The following is a 5,951-nucleotide window of genomic DNA, read 5'->3' on the forward strand; positions in this document are numbered from 1 at the left end:
CTGCTTAGAAGAGATTCATATTTGTACTCATTCCAAAGGTGATCCAACAGAATGCGGAAATTATCAAACAGTATCATTAGTATCACACACAAGTAAAATTTTGCTGAAGATCATTCAAAAGTTACAGAAGTGCACTGACAGGGAACTGCTAGAAATTCAAGCTGGATTCAGAAGAGAACATGGAACAAGGGATATCACTGTTGATGTCAGATGGATCTTGGCTGAAACCAGAGAATACCAGAAAGAAGTTTACCTGTGTTTTATTGACTATGCAAAGACATTCAATTGTGTGGGTTATAACAAATTATGGATAACATTGCAAAGAATGGGAATTCCAGAACACTTTATTGTGCTGGTGAGGAACCTGTACATAGACCAAGAAGCAGTTGTTAAAACAGAACAATGGGATACTGCATGGTTTAAAATCAGGAAAGGTATGAGTCAGAGTTGTAGCCTTTCACCGTACTTGTTCAACTTATATAACGAGCAAATAATCCTAGAAGCTGGACTATATGAAGAAGAATGTAGCATCAGGATTGGAGAAAGTCTCACTGACAACCTGTGATATGCAGATAACACAACCTTACTTGCTGAAAGTGAAGAGGACTTGAAGCACTTACTGATGAAGATCAAAGACTACAGCCTTCAGTATGTATTACATCTCAACATAAAGGAAACAAAAATCTTCATAACTGGACCAATAAGCAACATCATGATAAATGGAGAAAAGATTGATGTTGTCAAGGATTTCATTTTACTTGGATCCACAATCAATGCCCATGGAAACAGCAGTCAAGAAATCAGACGACGCATTGCCATTGGGCAAATCTGCTGCAAAAGACCTCTCTAAAGTGTTAAAAAGCAAAGATGTCACTTTGAGGACTGTCTCAGTCACCTAGTGCTGCTCTAACAGAAATAGCACAAGTTTTAACAAAGAGAAGTTTATCCTTTCATAGTTCAGTAGGCTACAAGTCCAAATTCAGGGCATCAGCTCCAGGGAAACGCTTTCTCCGTCAGCCCTGGAGGAAGGTCCATGTCATCAGTCTTCCCTTGGTCTGGAAAGTCCTTGTGATGCATCAGTCTTCCCTTGGTCTGGGAGCATCTCAGAGGAGGAACCTCAGGTCCAAAGGACACGCTCTGCTCCCGGCACTGCTTTCTTGGTGGTATGAGTTTTCCCTGTGTCTCTGCTTGCTTCTCTCTTTTATATCTCAAAAGAGATTGGATTAAGACACTATCTAATCTTGTAAACTTCATCAGTATAACCTCATCACAGTGACAGAATTTACAACACATAAAAAGATCACATATAACCTCATCATAGTGATAGAGTTTACAACACATAAGGAAATCTCATCAGATTACACAATCATACAATACTGGGAATCATGACCCAGCCAAGCTGACAGATATTTTTGGGGGACACAATTCAATCCATGACAAGGACTAAGGCATATCTGACCCAAGCCATGGTGTCTTCAATGCCTCATATGCCTGCAAAAGCTGGACAATGAATAAGGAAGACCAAAGAAGAATCGATGCCTTTGAATAATGGCAAAGAATATTAAACATACTAAGGACTGCCAGAAGAAAGAACAAATCTGTCTTGGAAGAAGTACAGCCAGAATGCTCCTAAGAAACAAGGATGGTGAGACTTAGTCTCACATGCTCTGGACATGTAATCAGGAGGGACCAGTCTCTGGAGAAGGACATCATGCTTGGTAAAGTAGAGGGTTAACAAAAAAGAGGAAGACCCTCAATGAAATGGATTGACACAGTGGCTACAACAGTGGGCTCAAGCATAACAAAGATTGTAAAGGTGACAAAGGATTGAATAATGTTTCTTTCTGCTGTACATAGTATCACTATGAGTCAGAACCTACTAGACGACATCTAACAATAACATTTTGATTGTGGTTACATTGAATATATAGATCAATTTGTGGAAATGTGACATCTTGTAATACTGAGTCTTCCATTCCATGGGAACGCTATATTTCTCCATTTATTTAGGTTTTCTTTAGTTTTTCTCCCACTTGTATTTCGAAGTTCTCAGAGTACACACGTTGAATATCTTTTCAAAAAGTTGTTTCTTAAAAGGATTTGGGTTTCTTAAAAGATATTAAAGCTATTATAAATGTTTTTATTTCATTTTCTAATTGTTGCTTCAAGTTTATAGAAATAGATTTTATTATTGACCTAGTATCTAACAACTTGCTAAATTCACTTATTAACTATTATTATATGTTGATTTCTTTAGATTTTCTATGAACACAGTTATGTCATAAGTGAATAGAAAAAAAATATTTCCTCCTTCCCAGTCATTATGCCTTGGAGCTCCAACACAACTTGAATGGAGTCATATTCTTATGAGAGTGTTATCTTTTTCCCACATTGGGGAAAGGATTTAATGTTTTCCAATAAGTATGATGTTAGCTAATGGAGTCCAGAGTGGCAAAAATTGCTAAGTGCTCAGCTACTAATGAAAAGGTTGATGGTTCGAATCTAACCAGAGTGGCCTTGAAGGAAAGACCTGGAGATCTACTTCCAAAAGAAACAGCTATTGAAAACCCTATGGAGCATAGCTCTACTCTGATATACACAAGGTAGCCATGAACCTGAATGGACTCAACTGCAACTGGTTTATGATGTTAGCTGTAGCTTTTTTTGTAGATTCCCTTATCAGATTGATAATATTTTCTTCCATTTCCAAATTTCTGCAAGTTTTAATCATAAATGTGTGTTGAATTTTATCAAATTCTTTTTCTGCTTCTGTTGACATAATCATGTTCTTTTTCTCCTTTCTTCTATCACTGTGTCTGATTTTCACCTGTCAAACAAACATTGCATCCCTAGAATAAACAGCACTTGGCCATAATGTATTATCCTTTTCAAAGTCACTAGATAAGATTTGCTATTAGTTTGTTTAGGATTTTGGAGTCAATGCTCATGAGGGACATTAGTCTGTAATTTTATTTTTGTGTAATGAGTTATCAAGTTTTGGTATCAGGGTTATTCAGGCCCTATAAAATTACTTGGGAACACTTATTTATTTTCAATCTTCCTGTGATGGTTAAGGTCCTGTATCAACTTGGCTGGGCCATGATTCTCAGTGGTTTGGCAGATATTATGTAATCAATCTTCATTTTGTGATCTGATGTGAGCAGCCAATCAATTGAAAGTCCAATCAGCTGAAAGCCAATCAATTTCCTTGAGGATGTGGTCTGCATCCAGTGTATATGGATGTTCTGGCAAATTTCTCTCTGGACCTGGCATCTGACTTGTCATCTTCTGACCTCCAGTTCTTGGGATAGGAGCCAATAGGCTGCTGCCTGACCTGCAGCCCTTGGGATTTATCAGCTCCTGCAACCCCATGAGCCAGCAGCCTTCCACCTGACCTGCCGATTTGGGGTTCATCAACCCCTGCAACTACAAGAGTCACATCTAATTCATGGATTTGGGACTTACCAGCCTCCACAACTGTCTGAGCCCCTTCCCTGAGATAAATCTCTCTACAGATATATTTCCACCACTCCTCTGTCACTTTGTCATGCTGTGGTGGGTTGCATATTGCTTTGATACTGGAAGTATGCCACTGATATTTCAAATAACAGAAGGGTCACTCATGGTGGATAGGTTTCAACGGTGCTTCCAGGCTAAAAAATAAAAAATAAAAAAAAAAACTATGAAGAAGGACCTGGTGGCCTACTTCTGAAAAAATTAGATAGTAAAAACCTTGTGAATAGTGGCAGAATATTACGTGATATAGTGCTAGAAGATGAGCCCCTCAGATTGGAAGGCACTGAAAATAAGACTGGGGAAGAGCTGACTCCTCAAAGTTAAAAAAAAAAATCAGTTGCCATGCCATTGAGTCAATTCTAACTCATAGTGACCTGATAGGACAGAGTAGAACTGCCTCATAGGGTTTCCAAGAAGTGGCTGGTAGATTTGAACTGCCGACCTTTTGTTATCAGCCAAGCTCTTAACCACTGTGCCACCGGGACTCCCCTCAAAGTAAAGTTGACCTTAATGATGTGGATAGAGTAAAGCTTTTGGGACCTTCATTTGCTGACATGGCACAACTCAAAAAGAGAAGAAACAGTTGCAAACATCTGTTAATAATCAGAATGTGGAATGTATGAAGTATGAATCTAGGAAAATTGGAAGTCATCAAAAATGAAACGGAATGCATAAAGATCAATGTCCTAGGCATTAGTGAGATGAAATGGACTTGTACTGGCAATACCGAAATGGACAATCGTATGGGCTACTATGCCAGGAAAGACAAATGGAAGAGGAATGGTTTCCCATTCAGCATCAAAAAGAATATTTCAAGATCTATCCTAAAGTAGGATGCTGAGGCGGAGGCAAGATGGTGGAGTAGTCAGATGCTTTCGGTGGACCCTCTTACAACAAAGACCTGAAAAAACAAGTGATTCATTTATATATGGCAATCTGGGAGCCCTGAACATCAAAGGCAGAGCTTAGGAACCGGACTAAGTGGTACGGGGAGGAGGAGATGGTTTGAAAACAGCGAGGAGTTGCCAGACCTGACCTTGTGAAAGCCTAAGCCCTTCAGGCCTGATCAGCTCGGGGGTGAGTGGTGAAGCAGGCAAGAAGCCGTGCTCAGGAGGCACATTTTCCCCACTGGGAGAGACCCAGCACCAGAGACTCTACATGGCCACCCAGAACCAGTGAGAAGCAGCCCTCCATGAAAGACAAGTACTTGAGTATGGCTTACCGCATGGATCAAAAACACCCCCCTTAGGGAAAAACCTCTCTCCCATTTACATCACTGTTCCCTGCTTGGATTCAAAAATTGCCGAGTCCCCTGGGCTGGAAGTAGGATCCATCACATGCCCGTAGCCATTCTCCCTGCCTTGGAGAGTGAACAGATTAACAATCAGGGGAAAAAATAAACTGCCGGCTTCCCTAAGCCAGGAATCCAGGGTAGGCACAGCTCCTTTGCCTAGGCACAGGCATAAGGGATCCACGGACTCTGAGTGCCTTTCCCCTTGCATAGACTTGTATGGGCCCATCTCAACAGCATAGGTCCTTATTACCGCGGTACAACAGGGAATATACCAGCACTTTAACTTCAACTGTTTCAACTGTGAAGTGGCAGGTTCTTGACATTTGACACTGCTGTGCCCATTAATCAGGGTCTTTACCTACCCACATCAGGGACCTGAGGACTGGTGGCTCCACCCACACCACCTAGTCACCTGTGAGAGGGGCTCATGAATAAGAGGTGCCCCTCAGTCCTTACAGCCAACAGCATTAGGTGCTCATAGTCTGGCTACAAAACCCACCCACATATGTGCTGTAAGGAACAGGGACATGCCTTCCTCCTGGACACTCAGGGGCAGCCATTAGCACCCTGCCTTGCTCAGAGTGTCATGCTTGTGCCTACACCAATCACCCATGCCTGTCGAAGACTGTAGGTAAGAGTCTATACCACATGCTTGGTGGCTATAACCTGCGCACCTGAGCTGAATCCATACAGGAGGAATGGGCGGACTCTTGAGCTCATATACCTAGTAACAGATCTAACCAGCTGGTGACAGGACATTAGAGCTTCAAAGGTGCCAATAATCAACTAGCTCACATGAGCAGCCTATTTGGGCATATCAAAACAAAACAAGAAACTAGGACACAGTAAGCAAACATAAAATAAATAAATATAACAACATTGATGGCTCAGAGACAACAGTCAATATCAAATCACATAAAGAGGCAACCCATAATAGCTTTAGCAAGCTTACAGAATAAAGAATCTAGAAATTTTTCCAGAGGAGGAAAATTTCTTGGAATTACTAGAGGCAGAATACAAAAGATTAATATACAGAACTCTTCAAGAAATTAGGAAGGAAATTAAGCAAAACACAGAACACACAATAGAGGAAATTAAAAAGATTAGAGAAGAGCATAATGACAAATTTAACAGGCGGCAA

At 40.8% G+C, this 5,951-nt stretch overlaps 1 pseudogene; it reads left to right on the forward strand.

Moving 5' to 3' along the window:
* Positions 1-4,247: 4,247 nt before the first annotated feature.
* The window catches only part of LOC101359171 (histone H4-like), a 25,113-nt pseudogene continuing 23,409 nt past the window's right edge, over positions 4,248-5,951 (forward strand).

The sequence above is a fragment of the Trichechus manatus genome, unplaced genomic scaffold, assembly GCF_000243295.1.
Source record: "Trichechus manatus latirostris isolate Lorelei unplaced genomic scaffold, TriManLat1.0 scaffold00011, whole genome shotgun sequence".
In the NCBI taxonomy this organism is placed as follows: domain Eukaryota; kingdom Metazoa; phylum Chordata; class Mammalia; order Sirenia; family Trichechidae; genus Trichechus; species Trichechus manatus.